General features: G+C 38.5%; 1 long non-coding RNA gene across 1 annotated transcript in view; it reads left to right on the plus strand.

Annotated features, from left to right (window-relative positions):
* The first annotated feature begins 10,275 nt into the window (after positions 1-10,275).
* Positions 10,276-24,868, plus strand: part of LOC120638918 — a 106,650-nt gene continuing 92,057 nt past the window's right edge. Inside the window, exon 1 of the long non-coding RNA XR_005660961.1 lies at positions 10,276-10,359. This is a non-coding gene — a long non-coding RNA (uncharacterized LOC120638918). The remainder of the gene's footprint in view (positions 10,360-24,868) is intronic.

Below are 24,868 nucleotides of genomic sequence, written 5' to 3' on the forward strand. Positions count from 1 at the left end.
AACAATTTTCTGACTATTCCTATCATTCATATCAATCAGTATTATTTATGGAGTTCTGGCTCAAGGCTAAGTATTGTACATTTAGGAAGGTTCAATAAAGTTAGAAGACATGATCTCTACCTTCAAAAAGCCTACAGTTTAGCAGTGGAAACAATCTAAAGATAATGAAGCTATAGATCTGTGGACAAATAACTCCTTAAAAATTAGAGTACATAAATTTATGTGTACAAAAGTGATACAAGTGGGTGTGAAGGCTAAGCTTCAGCAGCATTGTGGAAGGAAAACCAACATGGTTTAGCAACAGGCTGAATGTGATCATCTCCAACCATCCAGCCTTCCTTGGCCTTACAGAGAAGACCAAACCCTCTGTGCAATCATGTGGTCTTCTGCTTTGGCATATTTGACTAATATTTGACATTTACCCAAATAAGCAGGGTAACACTGTCTTTTCTGGATTTAGGAAAGACTATGGACGTCTAAGTTGGAAATTTCTTTTGACAATTGTAATCAATATGTATATAAAATCCTTAATGAACACAATGTAACTGGAGCAACACTCCCACTATCTGAAACTTGGACTACTTACTTAAGCATATAGATATCTGCCTGAAATAGAATCTCAATAGAGCCCCCATTTGGGGGTGTTATGTAGGTTTCAACTCTGCAGGAAAACAGAACAAAGGGATATCTTAAATTAACTACTTTATAGGTAATGGCCTCTTGGGCCACACTATCCCAGAGATCTTATCTTATTCACTCTAAAGTTAATGGGAGTCCTGGACCTCTCTTGTGAAAATTGGAATGGGAGTAGATAATGTATTAGGACAACTGGTAAAATGGTTTATCTTCAGAAAAAAAAATAAATGCATTAGATTTTTTTATGAGCGATACGACTAGAGGATGGACTGAGATAGTTGAACAACTGAAAAAGTCATATTAGAAGGCCACTGGAAAATGGGTAGTATATTTCAGGGCAAACAAATCTCTGAGGCTTTGGGGAAGGCATGGGGAGAAGAATTTGGCATTTGAGTGTAAGACTTATGTGAATGTACACTCAGAAATAAATGGTACCACTGGAGTTGTGAAAATCATCTTAAGCATATTCAAGTTGTAAATGGGGATAAAATTAGCATGCTTCTTGTTTTGGGGAGGATATGTAACCATCCATCTATTCTATAGGTTGATAAGCTTCAGTTAATTAAACTTTGCATGAAATATATTTTAATGATTTAACTAACTTGAGGAAATTAAAAAGATCTTTTATTTCAATAGGGAATTTTAAAGACAGATATACAATTTCGTATCTACCATGTAGATATGATAATTTTTATATGTTTCAAAATAAAAATGGAAAATAATCATTCATTCATTGATTCATTTAATCATATTTGAAAGCTCACTCTGAAAAGCACTGTACTAAGCGCTTGGGAGAGTACAGTATAACAACAAGCAGACATATTCCTGCCCACAATGAGCTCTCAGTCTAGAGGGGAAGAATCCAGTTTTGTAAATTAAAATCTTATTTCTATTTTTTTCATTGTTTACCAAAATTTGAAATCATAATTACTATAATACTCTACTGCATCAAATCAATTTATCTATTAATGTTGTTTATATCATACCCACTAATTGATAGCCCCATTTAAAAATTTAATTTTACAATTGGGAACTGTTATACCATGTTTGCAATTTTAGTTCCTTTACCACAAGTGCAATTCTGCACAGCAGAAAAATGCCAGGCTCTAAAAGAAGAAATCAGGTTAATATGAAATGGGTTTTGAAGCCTCATACTCTCCTTTGGAGAGTCATGGGACTGTGTTTTGTGTGAATGAAGATAATGACTCTCTTATATATTCTTATTTCAGGCTAAAGAATTATCCCACTTCAACAGATGCTTAACTTTCCCAGATGGATGCTGCTCTGATAGTATTTAAGGTGATTTGAATGTGATTTTTAGTTTTCATTTGTTGTCAAATGTTAACAGTAAAATGTATTGACACTCAAAATTATTTGAGAAATATATCAAAATAGTTTGTTCTCACGATTTAAAGCAATGGCTGAACGTATATCTTCAGTACTAGGAAAATATGTATAAAATAGTATATGAGAGAAAGGAAGATATCTATCTCAACAGTAGTAGCTATAGATGTTGTAATAGCATTTATTGAGTGCCCATCAGGGTGCAGTGCATAATACAAAGATTTATGTGACTTGAGTTGCTGGAAATTAATCGGGGGGAGGAATTTTGGAAAAGGTAGTCTTACAGGGGGAGTTTGAAGGAGGGTTATGGTCTATTCAATGATGTATAGAACAAAATAATTCCTAGCCACATATTTTTATATCACTCTATACTATGATATACTTTTGCATTTTTCCAGATTGCACATTTGAATTAGATTTTTTGCATTGAAGTGTTAGATAATGATTATGTGCTACTATAACAAATGTATTTTTAGAATATTCAGAAGGAAAATATTCTGAGAACAATTTAATATAGTAAAATAAAAAGATTGAAATGAGAAAAATAATGTAGTAAACAATGACATAGCTATTCTGAATTGCTGAAAACCATAATTTGAATTCCTTTATAATGCCTTCATCTTTGCAACAGCATTAGCACACTTGGCCTCTGTCAACTACTAAGCAAGTTCGATTTTCCTGAAGTTCACTAAGGATTCTAAAGTAGTGGTTGCATTTGAGAGGATGTTTTCTGGCCTGTCTCCATGAATGGAGTAAAGTTGGGACATATAATTGGTTTTCTTATTTAACCAGTCTCAGCCTCTTCTGAAGACACAACATAAAAATCTGGAAGGAAATATTAGAAATCGCCACAAAATGATTATTTATGAGCACCAACAAAAGACCTTGTATCAGTTATTTATCAGCAATTATGGTGCTTCATGCAGCATAAACTCACAAATAAATAGAAAAATGTGTTGCAGAATCGGCCACACACTATGGATTCATAGTCGTCTAGAAATAGGCTGGGGTTAGGTGCTTCCTGCATCAAGAAAACCTAATACACAACCAAAGATTTCATCAGCTTTTCCATGCTTTTGCAGAATTATATTCTGGGGGAAGCACACTATTCTTTCCATTCACCTACAATGTAGAAGGTAGAAATAAGAATATCAACATCTTTGAGAGCTCAAAACACATGATATAGCACTTACATGGCAGTCTAAATTGAAAATCTGCTGAGTTACTCCTGTAATACAGTGTGTGATATGTGGCCCCTGAGTACCATCACTAGCCTTTTCAACAGTTTCATCAGTGATATTTCTCTGCCATACTGCATATTAAATGGTGAAGCAGGATTATTAATCTCCATGTCTGTAACCTAATATTCAGTCTACCAGTTTCAGGACAGGGCTGGACAGTTGTAAATCAGTTTGTATGTATTTTTAAGAAAAAGATTCAAAAAGATATGATAATTGGGAATTCAAACTTAGTGACTCTATAGGAAGACAACAACATATATGTATGACCAGTGAGGAATGCACAGTTGGTCATTCATTGATGTTTCATCATGGAGTTATGAAAGAACAATAGTCAGACACTAGTGGTGGCATCTTCGAATGAGAACATTAGTTCTTACCAATATTTCAGAAGGTAAGATAACAATTTTCAAAATCAATCTTTAAAAATATATTATGGTGTAATTTCTCATCTATCTCTAATGCTAAGTAAGGTATTTAACCCTTTCAGGCCTGTAGGGAAGCATGTAATGTTTTGTTTTCTATACTTTTCTCATTAACAGTAACATACTTCAGGTGGTATACAGTACCTTTAATTTTAACCTTATTCTCTACATGTTTGGTATTGATAAAATCAATCCATCAATCAATTGTATTCACTGAGCATTTATTATGACAATAATTTTTTTTGGAGATTGAAATGGCCAGCAGGTGAATTCTTTTAAAAAATAAGAATAATAAAATGAGAGGCTTTTTCTTGTTTGAAAGATAATATTTTCCAGGAGAATGAGATTTGAATATATTCAACTGATATTTTGTCTATATGGCATATGCATTGTCAAATCAATTTGGCACTTTAAAAAATAATTTCTGGATAAAATGATTTACAAGTATACACATATATATATTTATACTTGTGTATATATATATGGATTGTGTGGGCAATTCACATACTGAGGATGAAAATTAGTAGTCTTGCTGGTTAATAACCATTTAAATCTCTGCAGGGTATAATTTTCCAGTCAACCGCAGGTTCCCTGGGAAATCAATCTTTCACACACTGCATGGTTGAATGAGCCTTATAAGGGGGTGTTCTTAATTGGTGTCCTCATGGGGCATCTCTAAAGAACATGGGTGGCAGCAAATCACCCTGTGTGCTTAATCAACTTGATCTTAAAAAGTGTCAAATGACTTACCCTACATTTCCCATAAATGTTTCCAATGCATTTCTAAAGGTGATGAATCAGAGGCATTATTTTGGTGTCGTTGTCTACAGTCATAAATTGAAAAGCATGGCTCAGGCTGTTCTAATACCTACCTGAAACTATTGGAGTATACAGTACCAAACTTTTACCTCAACTGCACTCTGAGGAGTTCAAAGTGCTTTTAGACTTTAAAATTTAAAGTGCCAAATCTGCACTTTATTCATACTAATGTCTATCTCCCCCTATAGACTATGAGCTCATTATGGGTAGGGAACGTATATGCTAATTCTATTGTATTGTGCTCTCCCAAGTGCTTAGTACAGTGCTCTGTACATAGTAAGTGCTCAATAAATTACATTGATTGAATAAATGCCATTGATTAATTCAGCAAAGGTGAGCTGGGGGGAAAGGACAACCAAAGGAGAAAAAGATTCCTCTCCCTGTCTTTCAACATATCCTCTAAAGAGCTGATATCTCATTTTTATTGATAAAAAGAATAGGAAAGGGAATGTGTTAGCCATCATAGAGGAGGGAAGCGGTGGGGCATTCAGTGGTCTTTATTCTTCTTGCCGTGTTTAATATCCACAGGTGGAGAGATGAGAGTCTCAAACTTATAGTCCCTTCCAGGTCTTGTGGACACAAGTATCGTCAAAGTCATGCAGTAAAATTTTGTCCCCAGAGAAGCAAACTTGCAGCTTGCAATGTTCTGCTAGGTTCAGTCCCATGACTAGGGGACCTCAATTGTGACATGGTGACTGTCACAGGTGCTACATTTCTCACCAGGTAATTTACTTCCCCTCTGCCCGTTCTGACTTCAGGGCCCTCATTCTCTACTCTCCACATGGACCAGATGTGAAAATCCTGGGAATTCCAGCTCAATTTAAACCTGTAGTGAATGGGTGAATTAAGTGCTCTCAAATTGTAAATCTAGAGTGTGGGAGTTGTAATTCATCCCTCTGTGAGGAGTAGCAAGATTGAACTTTTCAGATCTGCTTAGTTGTACTTTTTGCATTATAGATAATGATATTTCAGCAGTAAGTAGCACCAAGCTGGTGAAACTTGTGAATCTGCTCTTTAAAGCAACTCCTCTCCACTTTCATTTATGTTAGTGTGAAGCAAGCAGCTCCCCGATGGGAGTGGATTTAAATTCATTGCCATTTCTCTTCAGCAAATCCATTCATTGCCCCCTTACTGTCTGAAAGACTCAATCTACCACTAGTCAAGCTGGACTGAAATAGGAATGAGGCAGAGTTTGGTTCACTAGAATTGGAAAAAAGACTTTTCTTGGCTTCCAAATACCTTACTCCCATGAATCGTGTCCCCAAGGCAGAGAACCTAAATAATTGCCTCTCAATGATGAATCAAAAAAGCTGGAAAGTCATGGGAAACAAGTTAAAGAAAATATTGCCCGCTAGGCGTACTTTAATTTTTTCAAAAGCTACCCTCTGTCCATAAGATACTGACTGTATCCTCTGACTATGGTATTCCAAGAAAGCAGTCAGAATTACCAAAACACTTGGAGGAATTAGTTTTAGCAAGTCTTTGCGTGGAGGCGTTTTTTGGCTTTAATTTAGATGTGATAGTTTTAAGAGCCTGTCTATTGCACTGATGAGCCCATAACACCTTTCAGACATGGATGATGGAGGTGATGGAGTCAGTATCCTAAGACTGGTTCTTCAGAATCCCAGGATGGAAGCTTGAAAAACAAATTTAACCAGAGTTCTTGGCTGGGAACTTAGTTGCAGTGAATGAGCTTTATCCTGCCCCCAATAACTGGAGTTGATACTATATGGAATGAAGGGCTGGGGCAAAGGGAAAATGTAACTCTGCCCATATATAGGGCAAAGATGATACACTGGGTTCCTCACTGAGCATACCTGGGGTGGCGCAAAGAATCACTTAGGGTGGAAAAGGGAGTAAGAAAAAGCAAGACTGCATATGTGTGTTCCAAGAGATTCTGCCATCAGCATGACCCCTGCCGTTCTTATCTTTTGTCATCTTCTGAATATGCCCCAAAGTAGACTGTGGAAGAGGAGCAGAGCACCACTGTCCAGGATATACTCCTCCTTACAAAAGGCCTATGCATTTTTCCAGCCCAGAATCAGGGAGGAAGCACAGAGAGGTTGTATTTTCCTCCGTCATTTCAGGGAGTATGCAATAGCTGCCTTTGAGGCTCAGAACAAGGAAATTTTGATAAAAGTCAAAACTAGAAACAGTAGGAAAACTATAGAACAATGAGCTTGGTATTCCAATACTGAATAAAACTCAGCTTTATGACAGACTGCTAATTGTGGACAAAGCAACTGGGTGAGATGCCTCTATTAGCATGGTGGGTCATTGCTCAAGTACATGACATGCAGTATAAATGGCAACAAAGTAATAAAGAAACTCTGTAAAATCAGATTTCTGATAAATTAATTAGGCTGTGTTAATATGGCTACCCTTTGGGACATTGGTGCCCTGACTATGGGCAGGGGTGATATACCCTGAGCCTAAGGCAGTGGCAGGCCCAGAAAAATCCCTTTACTTCTCTGACACTTAAAACAGCCTGCCACACTATACTTCAGGAGGTGAGGTGAGCTCTGGATGGCTGCTAAAATTTGCTTTATTTTAAAAACATCCTAATCTCAATGCTTTGCAATTATTAGTATAATAATAATAATAATAATAATAATAATGGTACTTGTTAGGTGCTTACTATGTGCTGGGGTAGATATAAGCAAATCAGGCTGAACACAGTCCCTGTCCCACATGGGGCTCACAGTCTCAATCCCCATTTTAAAAGATGAGGTAACTGAGTCCCAGAGAAGTGAAGTGACTTGCCCAGGGTCACACAGCAGACAAGCAGTGGAGCAGGATTAGAACCCATGACCCTCTGACTTCCAGGCCTGTGCTCTATCCACTACGCCATGCTGCTTCCATTACTATATCCAAACTCTCTAAACCAATATAAAAATATTTCTGCTGGCTGTTGTCAACTCCTTCACTCTATGTCTGGTTTGGAGAATCTTCCCTTTAGCTGCTGGGCACTTCCAGTGAAAACAGTAAGATCGATTTTAGTGGAAATAAAGGAAGGAATGAAGAAGAGAAATATCAGGAAATTACTATTTCATGTTAAAAGTTATGTAGAATTTGAACAGTGAATGAGACTAGATAAGTCGTTTTGCCTAAATGTATTCAAATTATATCTGTAAATTCAAATGCTGGCTCGTTGCAGAAAAAAGAGTGAAGTCTACTACTTTAGTGCCTTATGATTAGCTATTGCTCACATACATATTAAGAAAAAGTTTGAATAGTTTTTCCATTCTACCTGTAACTCAGGAGGGTTGTACCTATTGAGACCTCTTCCTTATGAATGAAAAGGAGAAGCAAGAGCATGGAAGAGCAGGAGGCCACAGGGATCTTTTTGAACAGAGATGGGCCTGCTAGGGCTTAGAGAGAGAAAGAGATTAATTGGAGTATGAGTACATATGTATACGGACATCATTTTCAAAAAGAGCACTACATATGGTGACACTTTATTTGAATATGCATATGTGGTGGAAAAGCATAATGCTCAACTGACATGTGTACATATAAGGATAGTGCCTTCTTGGGTACATATAAGGATAGTGCCTTCCTGTCCTAATCAATAATCAATGGTTATTTTTGAGTTCCTACCGTGTGCATAGCACTGGACTAAGTACTTGGGTGAGTATAAAACAACAGAGTTGGTAGTCACATTCCCTGCCCACTTTGAGCTTAAAGTCTATAGGGAAAATCTTTCGCTCTGCTGACTGAGAATCAAACCCAAGTCAACTGCTTGGAAGGCAACTATGTTCACCACTATATCACCAATGTTGCAGACAATGTGTTTGTTGTTCATATTTTTGCTGAATAAAAGGCTATTCTGTTTTTGAGGCTAGTAAGGAATAATACCACTCCTGATTACTACCCACCATGTTGGGGTCTCTGCTCAAGTGGTCTCCCAACAAACCCTCTAATGTCTTACATTGTTTCAAATATGCTTTGTTATGCTTTAAATAAGGGATCAATAACCCCTTTCTGCACTAGAGTAAAATAAATGAAATATTAGACCTGTGGATTCTCCAAGAGCCAATCACACAATTAAAACGTAGCTTCCTTCATTGTGAATTTAAAGGTTTTAAATGCCTTGTCTCAGACCCTGAAAATATTGGTGGATTTTAATGTCTGTTTTCCCACCCTTATCCAGTGCCCACTCAGTGATACTAGGCTTGATTAACACCACCACCCAAGGGACTCAGGATTACTAGGTTTTATGGAGCTCTATAGGCTATGATAATAATAATAATAATAGTATTTGTTAAGTCCTGGGAAGGGTATAATAATAATAATAATGTTGGTATTTATTAAATGCTTACTATGTGCAGAGCACTGTTCTAAGCGCTGGGGTAGATACAGGGTAATTAGGTTGTCTCACGTGAGGCTCACAGTCTTAATCCCCATTTTACAGATGAGGGAACTGAGGCTCAGAGAAGTGAAGTGACTTGCCCACAGTCACACAGCTGACAAGTGGCAGAGCATCGGGTTGGACACAGTCCCTGTCCCATATGGGGCTCACAGTCTCAATCCCTATTTTATAGTTGAGGTAATAATAATAATAATAATTGTGGTACTTATTAAGCATTTACTATGGGCCAAGCACTGTTCTAAACAGTGGGCTAGATACAAGTTGATCAGGTGAGACATAGTCCCCTGTCCCACATGGGGCTCACACTCTTAATCCCCATTTTACAGATGAAGTAACTGAGGCCAGAGAAGTTAAGTGACTTGTCCAAGGTCACACAGCAGGCATGTGGTGGAGTAGGGATTAGAACGCAGGTCCTTCTGACTCCCAGGTCTGTGCTCTATCCACTAGACCATGCTGCTTCTTAGGCACAGAGAAGTGAAGTGACTTGCCCAAGGACACACAGCAGACAAGTGGTGGAGCAGGATTTCAACTGATGACAAATGACCCTAATAGTAACGATAATAACAACAATTGTGGTATTTGTTAAACATATACTATGTGTCAAGGACTATACCAAGCCCTGGTGTAGATACCATGTAAACAGACCAGACACAGTCCCTGACCCACATGGGGCTCACAGGCTGAAAGGGAAGGAGGACAGGTTCTTTATCCCCATTTCACAGACAATATTACTGAGGTTCAGAGAATTTAAGGGGCTTGCCTAAAGTCACCCAACAGGTAGAGTTGGAATTATAATTTAGCTCTCTGACTCCCAGGCCCCTGCTCTATCCACTACACCATACTGCTTCTCATGTATCAGTATGTCATTCTTTTTTTCCATTGAAACAATAGTTCATAATAACAGCTGTTGCTGCCTGGAGGGGAAGGAAGGGAAGGGGAGAGAAAGGGAGGGGAAAAAGTAAAGAAGGGAAGTGATGATTGGAAAAGAGTAGAAGAAGAGAGAAAATGACAGCAAATGGGAACAGTGGAGGAGGGAAGGAAGGGATAAAGAAAGGAAAGGAGGAAAGGGTCGGAAAAGGAAGGGGACAGAAAGAAGGGAAGGGTGAACAGATGAGGGGAAGGACAGTGTTATGGACTGGCCCTTGGAGAGATTAATTTCTTTCCTTTTCTCAATCTAGGCAATCCAGCATTCGCAGCCACATAAAGGTTGGAAATAAAGGTTTTATAGATATTCAAAGTGACATCCAGCATCATGCCCAAAAGGTGCACTGACCCATTTGATATCTGGTCATTTTCTATCTTTCATTCTGTGTTGATTAGCCACTTAGTTTCTTCTCTTGCCCATACTAGATCTCATCCTTTTACCCACTTCATCCAGATTGATCTAATTATCCAATTAGTAAATTCACACAGGGGTTCTGGGTTTGGCAAAGTGAGGGCTTGTCCAGTGACCAAATCTGCAGAGATCTGAAAAGACCTTTAGTGGTGGCGGTTGTAGGGATCGATTGTAGCCTGTATGTAAGAGGTGAGTTGCTTTCTTTTTTTTTTGTCTGACTTTCATTCTTCTTCCTTAGCCTTTGAGATTTTCTCTGAGATGAAGAAAGAGTTAAAGTAGCTTTCTTGTGGGGAGGTGTGCTGGGAGGTGGGAGGGGGCAAGTGAAGAAGTAAAGCACATATCATGAAAGGCCTGAGGACAGGTAAAAGTGCCTGGATATAATTGTTCCAAAGTGTCAGATGACAGGATAATTCTGTGTGCTTTGGCTGTGAACTGTTTATAGGATTTTTAATAGAAATCACTTTCTGTTGAGGCAAGGATATTCATTTTTCAAAGCTGATGCCTTGAGGTTAAACTGAGTTTAGTTGAAGTAATTGTGTTAAGAAAGTTCGTTTGCATTTTATGTGAAAATGGAGACTGAGGTCAATCCCTTTGAAAGTGTTTGCTTTTTATCATCTTGTGGGCAGGAGGTAGATATGTATTTTTACTAACATAGTTTAGGAAAATTTACATCTAGCTATTGTTTTAGATTATGACAATCACATATTGTATTCAGATTTCCAGAAGCAGTTAAACCACAAAGGGAAATAAAATTCTTTGATGCCTTTGCTATTACCTCTTTGAATATGTAGTAGAAGAAAATGTGTTTCTATAATGGTTGCTTGCTGCTTGGGAGAAATTGTTACATGATTATAAAAGTTAAGCTCATAAGATTAACTTACCCATAGTGAATTTTATTAGGCATGTTAGCCGACACAGTGACATTTGCAAGGGTATAAGTAGTTTCATTTTGTGAGCCATTATGCTGCTTTTCACTTGATCTAAATAAGGAAACTATCATCAGTTGCCTTTGGAGTACAGTATCCCACACTATTAAATTTCTTAAAAATGAATGGACTTGGCCTTTTGCCTTGTCTTCCCTGGCAATCATTGGAGAGATTTTAGACCTGGAGCTTTCTCTCCTGAAAAATTCATTTTTAAACTTAAATAATTCACATGCAGTATATGTTGTAGTTTGGAATGTAATTCATTTTTTGAGTTCTGAAATAAAACCCAACTGACCTCAATGATTGTAGTAAAGCAAAAAAAAAAAAAAGATAACCATCTAGTCACATGTTTTAATGATGGGAAAGAACCCAAATGTTGAAAAACATCAAGATCTAGTGATTGAAGGCTTGCATTAGGGTAATTATGACACAGATATCCATGTTATTTTAAAGATTTCCACCAGCATTGCTTCAGGATTATTAAAAACAGACCCTGGATTCAGCCTTTTAAGCTATGTAAGGCAGTAGCATTCATTCCACTCCTTTACTTAAATTATTGAAAAACATGGCTGTGGCCCAAAGTGTAATCACTTGCCTCTAGAAACTGATGTGGGAGAAATTCCAAGAAGAGGGAGGGTTTGTTCAGCAGTACATGCCAGAGGAATTAAGGGGTTTACCCTGATTTCTGTGTTGCCATTATTATGCCTTGGTGGTGATTTCTAGGTAGTCTCTCCTCCTCTTCTCCTTTGTGGGCAAGGAATTGTCTATCAACTCTATTATACTCTCCCAAAAGGTTTAGTACAGTTCTCTGCATACAATAAAAGCTCAAAAAATACCTTTGATAGAGAATGTAGTAGTCAGAGCTCTCTTTGCTTTCTTGACTTGTTGCCAATCTTTAGTAACAAGACAAGAGAGAGGGAGGAAATGGGTTCTACTTGTCTGCTATGTTATCTTGGGCAAGTTATGTGATGTCTTTGGGCCTCATTTTTCTCATCTGTAAAATGGGGTTTCAAAACCTGTTCTTCCACTTAATCTGAGAGCCGTATGTGGGACTGGGACTGTTTGTAACCTGTTTAACTTGTATCTACCCAGTACTTAGTGCAGTACTTGTAACATCATAAGCATTTAAGCACTATTATATGTAGTAGTAGCAACTATAAAAATAATACCAGCTGGGAGGCTCCAAAATCATGACAAATTTACTTCATTCAAATGTATTTATTGAGTGCTTACTGTTTCCAGAACACTGTACTAAGCACTTGGAAAGTACAAATCAGCAATAAAGAGAGAGAGTCCTTGCCCACACTGGGCTTACAGAAGGGGAGAGACAAAAATCTGAATATATGAACAGGCATTAATATTAAATAGAATTGTAGACACACACACACAAACACACACACGTGTTGTGGGGTGGGGAGAGGGGGAAGAGCAAAGGGAGCGAGTCAAGGTGATACAGAAGGGACGGGAAGCTTAGTCTTATGGCTCTCAGGCTTCAGCGCTCTGGGATTGACAAAGGAAGTGTTCAGCATTACTGTTTCTTTGAAGGGTAGTGTCTGATAGTTTTTTTTTTATATATTAGAATTGTTCTTATCATTAATGGCATCAGAGCTCTTGCCATGTGGAGAACAGCCTGCTCTAAACATGATACAGATTGTGGTCTAAAAGGGGAAATGGGAATAATCAGCAACCAATAGGGAACATGTTGTCCCTGAGTAGAGTGTACAGAGCAACAGAAAGAATCGTTTTAAACCTTTTGGGGCTTTAAGGAGTGTGCTGTCCTGGAGCACAAAGCTATTTCTAAAAAGGCCAATATCATAATGCAATCTAGAGCTTCAGTGCATTATTTTGGTTTCTCTTCCCTGAGGCGATGTAGATGGGGGAAAACAATCAGAACATCTGAGCATGCTTGTTGTGACTGAAATCTTAAAAAAAAAATCAATTGAAAATGCTATTTTGTCTGAGTTTGCTCTTTGTTTACAATTAAATGGCATACGTCTTCATCGTCTGAGTGTACCCACTCCAATGTGATAAAGCATCTAGTATTTGGGGGCATGTCTGGATCTGAAGCAGACAGAATGCATCATCAGATAACCTCCCAGGGGTGCAGCAGCTGCCTCTGTATCCTTCATAAGGCCCTTCCATGCTATCACAGAAATGGTAAAGTAAAAGTACATTTCCCTATTCCCTTAATGCTCCGGTGAGTGGCGGTCCCTAGCGTGGAGTGAACAATTGAACTCAGTGGGTGGTTTCACTGAATAGATCGCGTTTTAATAGGGGATATTCTTTTAAAAGAGGAGGAGAAGAAGCCTTGGTTGTGACAGTTGCAAAAGGCAAATGATATAGATCTATTCAAAGGTTACATGACACCTATTTGAAAGTGTCATAATTGCATAATCAATCATAAATAGTTGTATGAGGAGTAGAAAATGTGTTCCACAGGGAGCAGACAATTCTCTGAGGCTCCCCAACCAAAGCGAAATTTGCCATCTCTAAGGAAAATCCTGTTCATTTTCCGTAATCAGATCTGAAAAGTAGCAGTCAGTAAAGTTATGCCAGTGAAGACAGAGAAACTACAGGCTGCACAGGCAAGCTTGGAATGATTTGGATCATGATTTTGCCTGCACCCTGGAGAAGGGATCTAGTAATTTCCATGGAACCCTGACCAGTGTTGAGGAACTAGATCCAACCTAAATTCACTGGGGGCATTTTAGGGAAGTAGTGTGGCTTAATGGAAAGGTCACCGGTCCAGAAGTCAGATGACTTGTGTTCTAAGCCCAGCTCTGCCACTTGTCCACTGTGAAAACTTAAGCAAGTCCCTTCACTTTTCTGTGCTTCAGTTAGCTCATCTGTGAAATGGAGAATAAGACTGTAAGCCCTATGCAGGACAGGGACTTTATCCAACCTGATTTGCTTGTATCCACCCCAGCACTTAGTACAGTGCCTGACACATACTAAACACTTAACAAATAACATAATTTATTATTATTTAATTTCCTGTGCCTCAGTTTGTCATCTGTAAAATGAGGATTAAGTACATATTTCTTCTCCTACTTAGACTGTGAACTCTATGTGGGGCAAAGAATTAGGAAGCAGCATGGCTTATTGGAACATGGACCTGGATTTAGAGTACCTGGAGTTTGATCTTCCTTTCTCCACTTTTCTGTTGTGTGACCATGGGCAAGTCTAACTTTCCTGTGCCTCAGTTTCGTCTCTGTAAAAATGGGAATCAATACCTGTTCTCCCTCCTTAGACTGTGAGCTGCAAGTGATACGTGTGTTCACCCTGATTACCATGTGTCTACCCCAGTGCTTAGTTCAGTACCTGGCATATGTACAGTAAGTACTTAAACACTGCAATTATTATTATTATTAGAGAAGTTTTCCTGGTGCGCCATTCCAACTGTAAACACTGAACCTCAGAGGTGTGTAATATGGTTAAAGGAAAAAAAAAAGAACTATTTCCCTCACTGCAGACTCGCACTTGACACAAGAGAAAGATCTTCTCAGTTGGCAGTGATGTGCACTCACAGAATCCTGTGCAAGATCTTTGACCTTGCCCCAGGCAGACTCCCATCACCCCTCATTGTGGTGGATGGAAGAGCATTCTTCCCAAATGGTGGCTTTGTAGCTTATCCCAAAGTCACTCCAGCCTTTACTTAACTCTGCTGCCTGGGTCATTTTTCTACAAGAACATTCAGCACGTCTCTCCTCTCTTTAAAATTCTCTAGTGGTTGCCCATCTACCTCCACATCTAACAAAAACTTCTCACTGCTGGCTTTAAAGCACTCCACCACCTTGCCCCCTCCTATCTTACCTTGCTATTCTCCTTCTACAACCCAGCCCTCACACTTTGCTCCTCTAGTGCTATTCTGTCTTGTTTCTGACCCATGGCCTACATCCTGCCTCTGACCTGGAATACCGTCCCTCCTGAAATGACAGACAAGTACTCTCCCCCCCAGCCCCCTTCAAAGCCTTATTGAGGGCACATTTGCTGCTAGAGGCTTTCCCAGACTAAGTGCCTCCTTCGTCTTCTCCCACTCCCTTCTGCGTCACCTTGAGTTGCTACATTTGTTTCTCCCCCCCACCCCACTACTCTTATGCACATACCTCTTATTTATATTGATGTGTGACTCTCCCCGTCTAAACTTTAAACTCACTGTGGGCAGGGAATGTTTCTGTTTATTATTGTATTGTATTCTCCCAAGCAATTAATACAGTGGTCTGAACACAGTAAGCACTCAATAAATTTGATTGAATATTAACACTTCTTGTCTTGTCCCCTTCCAAAACCTATCCCCTGGGATCCTCACCATTCTCACCCCCATTCTCAGAATGAAAAGTTGTTTGACTCACTGACAGTGTTCTGGTACAGATGTAAAAAGGCAATTTGAACAATACAAACATTTATTTTTACAGGGATTTTAAAGGAAACTGGTAAAATATGACCCTCTTTTATTTGAAATGAAATGACATGGAACCCTTTATCTTCAGTGCATATGTGGTCTGATATTAATGAAAGCAACACTTTCACCAGGCCTGGGTAGCTCTGGTTTCTTGCTAATAGGGAAAAAATTTATCTGCTTTGCACAGTTCTGCTGAGAGGACTTTCTATAGAACCATTCTATTGGGTGTTGGGGAAGAACTCTTGCCAACCAATTTATGTATATTTCTTCTAGAAATACTTTCTGCTCTTTTCCAGAGGTAGCTTACTTTTAGCCTATAAATTTGATCTTTTTTTTCCCCCTTTGAGTTTGAAGCTAATAATGCACTACCAGTTTGGCCACCTGAATTTGAGTTGGATGGGGAAGGAAATCTCCACATTATTCAAAACTCAGACCTTGGTGGATGACAGGGAGAAAAAAGTATCAGAGAGGGGCCCTCAGCTGGTGGAAGAGGAGATGGGTTTAATAAAACTGTTGGCACCCTTAAGGAAGCTGTTTAGAGACACTTTTTGCTCCTTATGGAAGAGAAAATTACAATCTTATTCCCTAATTTTAAAAGAAAAGCCATCTTAGCATGTACTTGGATCTAAAAATCTGAAACAGATTTGTGACACTGGAACTGCCAAGTTTTTTTTGCAGCAATTACTGAACAACTTAGGAGATGATTCCAGGATTGTTTTCTAACATTAAATTCTGTATATACTCCACTTTGTTTTTGCAGAGTTTATTCAGCCCTCTAAAGGTGATCCTCCTTTAGGTTCACCATACCACAGCTATTTACATGTACTGCTGTCATCCATTCTTCTTCCATGTCTTTCGCAGCAGAGCTCTGTCACTGTGAAGCAGCATGATCTAGAGGATAAAACATGGGACTGGCAATCAGGAAACCTGGGTTCACATCTCATCTTTGCCACTACTCCCCCTTGATCATGGGCAAGTTGTTTAACCTCTCTGTCTCAGTTTCCTCATCTGTAAAATGGGAGTAAGATACTGTCCTCTCGCTTATAGTTGGGAGCCCTTTGTGGGACAGAGAGTGTGTCCAATCGGAATATTGCTACACTTATCCCAGGGTACATTGTGCACTTCCAGGGACCTACAAGGGGAATGAAATGTCTCTGGAACGAGGTGGGGTGATCAAGGTCACCCTGGGAGAAACATTGTTTTAGGAGATTTGAACATCTTCCACGTGGTACCATTATATATTTCTGCATGTATACACAGCATAATATTGTATTATGCAGAACAAGTGGGAGTGACAAATTTTCCCCCACTTAAAGAAGTTAAAAATGTCTGAAGCTGGCCTTGGATTTTTACTTTCAATGTGCCCTAGGATAAATTTCATCTTCATGAACAAAAGGCAACTTTTAAAAAATATGGATAATATATTTTCTATAATATAAAAAATTAATTCTAGAAAATTCAGAAACAGCTGTTTTCGTCTAGTCTATTTCCAGGGGTAATTTATTTTGTCCTTTTCCATCTTTATCCAGTGGCTTCCATTTTATGAGAATATGACATTTATAAAGGATTTTCTATCTGTGAAGTACTTTACCATCCATTTTTTAGTTTATATCTCACAGTATCCTCCAAGATTGGTCACACTCACTACTATTGTGATTTAGATAAGGAAACTAGGAAGTGACAGACACTCTGGGCTTCCTAGGAATGCACTCCCAAAATGAAAGTATTTTCAAATTTCATGCCTATCCTTCTCCAACTATGAGTCATTGAAATAGTAAAAAACATTCTGAAAGTTTTCCTTTTTGCCAACAAGTGGCCCTTGGCGGGGACAAAAAAGAGGAGAGATTTGCACTTTAGATAAGCTAAATTGGAATGGGCCGGGAATGTGTCTTGTTATATTGTTGTCTCTCAAGTGCTTAGTAGTGTGCTCTGTACTCCTTAAGTGCTCAATAAATATGATTGTCTGAACAACCTCAGCTGGGTGCATATCACGGCTGCTTATAGTTGGCTGGGTGCTTAAAGGTGGCTGCTTATATTACTGTAAGTGGTAAGATGCATTTGACCAGTGTTGGAGGTTGTCACTACCTGTAATCAGAAGTGCTTTCTCTATTCTTAGTGATGTGCCCAGGGTGATCTTGTTCATAAACAGATTGTTAAAATCACTTGGATAGTGCTGTAAACTTGCTGTTTTATCCACAATTTTCAAACTTTAGGGTATGGCACTATATTTCTTTTTCAAAGTCTTATTTATTGTTGCTTATGAATTAAATATTTTTAGTTATGCTGATACTTCCAAATCATCCATGAATCATTCACACAAGTAGTAATGCTTATTTTATAATGAGAATAGATTTAAGTTCTGTTTCTGTTCACACTCAACAGTTTAAAGAATTTTGGTATCCTGGAAATTCTAATTGAGATGATGCAACTTGTATATCTCTCTCAAACCCCTCTCACTTACCTCCTCCTCCTCCCCTCCGCCCCATGGTGTTTTGAGCCCTTGAAAAAGTTAGTCCTGAAATCTTTCCAACTTGCTCATTACTGTGTCAATCAATTTCTTCCTCAGGGCTGAAAAATAACTTTCTTTTAAGCCTATTTCTCTGATTTTCCTGGAACTACAAGTCTTTGCAACTCAGTTGTGTGCCTCACTTTATCACTAAGCAGACTTAAAAGTGGTTAGTACCTTTATGCCATAGAGAAATAGAGTAATAGCAAAGAAATCATATTGTTTGTTTGTTCTCTCTCTTTCAGGGTGTCCCTAGCTAAAACTTTCTCTCTTTATGTTTGTAATAATCTTGAGATGATGTTCTTATGGGCCTTCTAGTACCACATTTATTAACTGTAATTTTCACGGATACCAATTTGCTGAAGTGTACTCCTTTCTTTATTATCAATGTTCAAAAATAATGTACTGAGTAATAACAATACTTAGCCTTTATAGAGTGACCTATTTTTCTTCACCTCTTGAATAACACACCTAAATTTGTGTTTTCCTCTCATTAATGGCCTAAGGAATTAGCTGACATTGCAGCCAATTTTGCTTTACTTTTGGCTGAAGCAGGCTCTCCATGAAATGTGTTTTCTGCAGAGGTGAGGCAAACCCCTTCTGGGTTTGAGTCACTATTGTGGTTTTTTTTTACTTTTCTCATTCCACCCAAACTTGTCCCTTCATTTCCCACCACCCTCTGGGCCAGCTCCATAGACAGCTTTTTTTTTTTTTGAGAGATCCCATGTAGGGGAGGAGTAGCACTCTTAAGGCAAACATTATAGAACTATTTACAAATTTACACTCTTAGTTCCTTTAATTTACCAGCCATTCTTTAATGATGGTGGTAATAATTATGTTTATTGAGCACTTCTATGTACTAAGCACTGATGAGATAGGAGATAATAGTCAATCAGTTGTATTTATTGAGCACTTGCTGTGTGCAGCACATAGCGCCTAGCACTTGGGAGAGTACAGCACAAGCAGTATGACAGATACATTCCCTGCCCAGAAAGCACTTTCTTTCTAGAGGAGGAAACAGAAATTACTATAAATAAATAAATTATGGCTATGTAATGGTGGGGCTGGGAATAAAGAAAGCAAGTCGGTGCTGCAGAGGGAGTGGAGAAAGAGGATTTGAGGGCTTAGGAAAGGCCTCTGGAGGAGATGTGCCTTCAGTAAGGCTTTGAAGGTGGGGAGAAAATTGTCTGTCGGTTTTTAAAAGGAAGGGTGTTTTAGGCCAGAGATAAGCAAGATACAGGTACAGTGAATAGGTTGGCTTTAGAGAAGTTTAGTGTACAGGCTGGGTTTTAGTAGGAGAGTAGCAAGCTATGGTAGGAGGTGACCAGGTAATAGAGTTGCTTTAAAGCTAATGGTAAATTTCTATCTGAAGCACAGTTGGGTGGGAGGTTCTTGAGGCTTTGGAAACCATGGACTGAATGTTTTTCTGGAAAAATGATCCGGACAGAAGAATGAAGTATGGACTGGATTGGGGAGACACAGGAGGCAGGGAAGTCAGCAAGGAGGCTGATAAAGTAATCAAGGTGGCGTAGGTTAAGTGCTTGGATTAATGTGATGGTAGCAGTTTGGATGGAGAGGAAAGGATGGATTTTAGCAATGTTGTGGAGTTTGAAGGATAGTCAGTTGAAATTGTTGAGTTCATCTGAGTACACTGAGCTGTACTTCTGGAGATCAATGTTACAGAGGATATTTTAGTTTTTACTACCAACACATTGTCTTTTGGAATTAATAAAAAAAATATGTTTCAATCCCCCCACATGTTTTATTGTTTTAAGTTTCATTTGGATGTTACCTCTCTAGATCAGTTTAGTAGATTTGGTAGAGCGTGAGTTGGCAAATGATAATTTCATTTTTCCTGTTAGTGTTTGCTGGCGGACACACTTTTTATGTGTAGTGGCAATGCCCAGTGCTTCGGAAAATGTTAAGAATCTCGATAAGATTTTTTTTTTTTTGGATAGAAAAGCAGTACACCACTGGCAGTAGAACAAAAAATAAATTGTAACTCTTAAATATACAGCTAGAATTGATGGCATGTTTTAAAATGCCTGGGGTGTAGTTGGTAGTATATATGCTCTCCCTCTTCATTACCTGCAGTCTACCACTTTCCTCATCTTCCAAACCCTCTAAAATCACATCTCTTAGAGGCCCTTCCCTCATCATCAGCTATGCCCTTGGCTATGTGCCCCTTAAGCACTTGGATACTCACCCTGGCCCTACAGTATCTGTGCTAATATCCTTATATTCTACTATTTCACCTATTTGTAACTGTAATGTCTCTCTCCCCCTGTAGACTGTAAGGTCCTTGTGGGTAGGGAATGCATCTACCAGTTCTGTTATGTTGAACTTTGCCAAGCTTGTAATACAGTAATTTGAGAAGCAGTGTGGCTCGGTGGAAAGAGCACGGGCTTTGGAGTCAGAGGTCATGAGTTCGAATCCCAGCTCTGCCACTTGTCAGCTGTGTGACTGTGGGCAAGTCACTTCACTTCTCTGGGCCTCAGTTCCCTCATCTGTAAAATGGGGATTAAGACTGTGAGCCCCACGTGGGACAACCTGATTCCCCTGTGTCTACCCCAGCGCTTAGAACAGTGCTCAGCACATAGTAAGCGCTTAACAAATACCAACATTATTAATTAGTAAGCACTCAGTAAGTACATTGGATTGACATGCTCTTAAAGCTTATAGTATGTATGCAACATATATGATATATAAGTATATATCAGCACTATACTGCACTGCAAGCTCCTCGTGGGATGGGTCTTTCAACTCTATCATACTCTCCCAAGCATTTACTTCAGTGCTCAGTGCACAGTAGGCTCTGAGTACATATATACTATTAATTTATGGCAGTTTTATATCCATTGATTTGTATATCTGTATGTGTTTCTGTTTTGTGTGTGTGTATATATATATATACACACAGAGAGAGTAGAAAGACAGTACATTCTACTTTGTGAGGAAGTATGCTGCCCTGCTGCTTTTGCCACTTGAAATTGTTTTCTAATCTGCCTTATATTAGCCTTATATTCCCCAGAGCTCTGACCATCATTATAATTATCCAGTAAAGGACTTAAGGTATTTGGGTAGGAGAGATTGGTAAGAAATGTGCAAGTAGTTTTTCTTTTGCAAGAAGCCAGGGTGATTTGTCAAGTAATATTGACATTTTTGCCTTGCTCCCCAGTTTCAAGCTATTAGCTAAACAGATACAAATGAGCTTCTGTGAACCAGGAATTGTGTTGGAGAGCATAGTCACAAAAATATAATTGGAAACTATATGTAATGTTAATTGAGCATCTGCTTAGAATAAGTTTTTAAGAATAAATCTTGTTCCAAGACAAAGTCTTCACTCAAAATATGAAATAAAATTCTACAATAATGGAATTCTGAAGGGTCAACCAATTGTATTTGGCATACTATTCTGTGTGAAGAGCTATACTAAGTGAATGGGATTATACAGGATAATCAAAAGCAATACCTACTCTGTGAGTTTACAAATCTAGTGGGAGAGAAAGACACTAAAGTCAATTACAGGAAGTAAAGTTCATTTTATATAAGTGGATTCAAAATGAGGAAGGAGAGAAGTTCATAAAAAATCATGATTTTTCAAGTTTGAAAATCTTTAAAACTACTTTGCAGAGAAGATCAATTCTATATGTCATCCTCTCAGATTCTCAGGTCATTCAACTGTTCAATTCCTTCACATTTTGAGGAAACACTATGTATTCATAAGTACATGGAATTTGAAGGAACTCCAACATGTTCTATGTTACCTAAACATCAGGGATTTTGGACATGTATTAAGGACATCAGTAAAGGACATGGCCATCAGTTTAAGAACAGTGGGGTTCATATGTAGAACTAAAGCCTTTTTTTAAGGTATCTGGCTCTTCAGAGTGAAATGCAGCTGGTTAACCTCATCCCTGATATGTTCACTAAGCAATGTGAGCACAATGAAATTGTTTCAGCTGTCAACAGTTATATAGGTCCTGCAATTTCAGTTGGAGTGTCTGCCACTGACCCACGGCAGCTGAAATCACAGGGGCAGTGTGCTGGAAATTGAACCCAAAGTGTTTATTGGCACCAGGCTAAACACCAGTTATTCCTGTTGGAAACTACAACCTGTTGCTTGAAGTTGTTATATTTTTTATCTTTCCTGGAACAGAAATGTAAACTCTTCATACATATCAAACAGGAAGCTGCCTGGATACATACGGTTAGACAGGGATGTCAGAGATCCAGATGCAAAATGGAGTGCTGAGAAGCATTTCATATCTAAGCTGAAGAAATTGCTTTCAGGTCAAAAGCAATGCATATTTTTTTGTTTTCAACCTGCTATAAACATTATTTTGAATTAAATAGTATAGTAATGTATAATGCAAATAAAAATCATAACAAAGGGACTGAAGTCAACTTTAATTTTTCACTGGTATTTAAGCACTATGTACCACACACTGTATTAAGTACTGGGGTAGATACAAAAGGATCAGGTTGAACACAGTCACTATTCCACATGGGACTCACAGTGTTAATCACCATTTTACAGATGAGATAACTGAGGGATAGAGACATTAAGCAGATGCTGGAAGTGGCTTTGCGGTAGTGATAATTTTTTTCTAACTCTTATACCCTCAAGTTCCTGAGTAGTCTTCTTCACCCAGTGGATGCTTAGCAAAGAGTGATTGAATTTAATCAGTCATATTTATTGTACACTTAACTACAATGCCGTACTTTTATTTCTCTTAGGTCTTCAAGGCCTCAAAAGGAATATTTGAGGTGAAAAAGGAGAAATTTGCTTTATACAGTCTCTGGCTTTCATTTCCCTATGGTCTTCAAGACCTGTAAAGATAATATATGGCATTAAAAATGGGAGAACTTTGCTTCATGCAAAAAATTTTCTGCTTATTTGATCACCCAAGGTCTTCAAGAGCATCCAAGAGAATATATAAGGTGAAAAAGGAGAAATGTGATTCACACAAACCATCTCCAGCTTTTAATTCTATACCGAAGGTCTTCAAGGCCTAAAAAGAGAACATGTGAGGCTTAAAAGGAGCAGTGTCCTTCCTGAAAACCATCTCCTTGCTTTCATTTGTTTACCTAAAGACTTTAAGACCTGATAAGAGAATATTCAAGGTTAAAAAGGAGAAATATGCTTCATGCAAACAATCTCCTGCTTTTATTTCTCCTCCTCAGACCTTCAAGGCTCTCTAACTGAGAGTGAATCAAGATTATTTGAAGTGGAAAAGGAGAAATTTCCATCGAGCAAAAAATCTTCTGCTTTTATTTCACTACCGCAGATCTTCAAGGTCTCAAAAGTGAATATTTGAGGGGAAAAAGAAAATTTGCTTCATGCAAACAACCACCACTTTTTATTTCTCGACATAAGTTCTTTGAGGCCAGAAAAGAGAGTATTTGAGGTGTAAAAGGAGAAATTTGCTTTATGCAAAAAATCTCCAGCTAAGGGGTTTTCAAGGCCAGAAAAAAGAATATTGGAGGTGAAAAAGGAGAAAATTGCTTCATGTAAAAGACCTCCTGCTTTTCTTTCTCAACCTCAGGTCTTTGAGGCCTCAAAAGAGGATATTCAAGGTGAAAAAGGAGAGAGTTTATTTTCCTCAAGGTCTCAAAGGAGAATATTTCCAGTGAAAAAGGAGAAAGTTGCTCCATGCAAACAATTTCCTGCTTTTCTTTTCTTCAATAAGGTCTTTCTGAAAAAGTGACACATATCACTAAGGAGAATTGCTTCATGAAAAACCAGTTCTGCTCATTTCCCCACCTTAGTTCAAGGCCTTCAGAGATTAAAATGAGGTGAAAAATGATCAATTTACTTCATGAAAGCAATCTCCAAGTGTTACTTATGAAAGGTCTTAGGTCTTCAAGGTCTTCACAGAGAATATTTGAGGAAGGAAAGGAGAAATTTGCTTCCTGCAAACAAACTCTAGTTTTTATTTCTATAAGGTCTTCAAGGCTTGAAAAGAGAACATATAGCATTAAAAAAGGAGAATTTTGCTTCATGGAAAAAATGTCTTGCTTACATGATGTAGTGGATAGAGCATAGACCTGGGAGTCAGAAGGTCATATGTTCTAAGCCCGGCTCTGCCATTTGTCTGCTGTGTGGCCTTGGACAAGTCATTTCACTTCTCTGTTTCTCCGTTTCCTCATTTGTAAAATGGGGATTAAGACTGAGCGCCCTATGTGGGACAGGGACTGTGGCCAACCTGATTTACTTGTATCCACCCCAGCACTTAGTACAATGCCTGGCACATACTAAGTGCTTCACAAATGCGATAATTGTTATTATTATTACTATTAACTGTGTGCAGGGCACTGTACTAAGCACTTAGGAGAGTAAAACACAACTATAACAAACACATTCCCTGATTTTAGCAAACTTCATTGAATATCACACAAGGCAACCAATTTGCTATTGTCTAGTAAAAGGGATTCTAAATGTTAGAATGCCCTGCAATTGGTTCAATGCAAAGAACACTGCTCTAGGAATGAGGAAGTCTAGAGTTCTAGCAGTAGATCTGCCTGTAGCTGGCTAGCAAGGGCAGACACTACGTGTGCACTATGCAGTATTGTATTAGAGAAGCAGCATGGCTTAATGGAAAGAGGCCAGGCTTGGGAGTCAGAGGTCATGGGTTCTAATCCCAACTCTGCCGCTTATCAGCTGTGTGACCTTCGGCAAGTCACTTCACTTCTCAGTGTCTGTTACCTCATCTGTAGAATGGGGCTGAAGCCTGTGAGCCCCACATGGGACAATCTCATTACCTTGTATCTACCCCAGCGCTTAGAACAGTGCTTGGCACATAGTAAGCACTTAACAAATACCAACATTGTTATTCCATGCCCCAGCTATAACATTACAAG

Source organism: Ornithorhynchus anatinus, chromosome 17 (assembly GCF_004115215.2).
Source record: "Ornithorhynchus anatinus isolate Pmale09 chromosome 17, mOrnAna1.pri.v4, whole genome shotgun sequence".
Lineage (NCBI taxonomy): Eukaryota > Metazoa > Chordata > Mammalia > Monotremata > Ornithorhynchidae > Ornithorhynchus > Ornithorhynchus anatinus.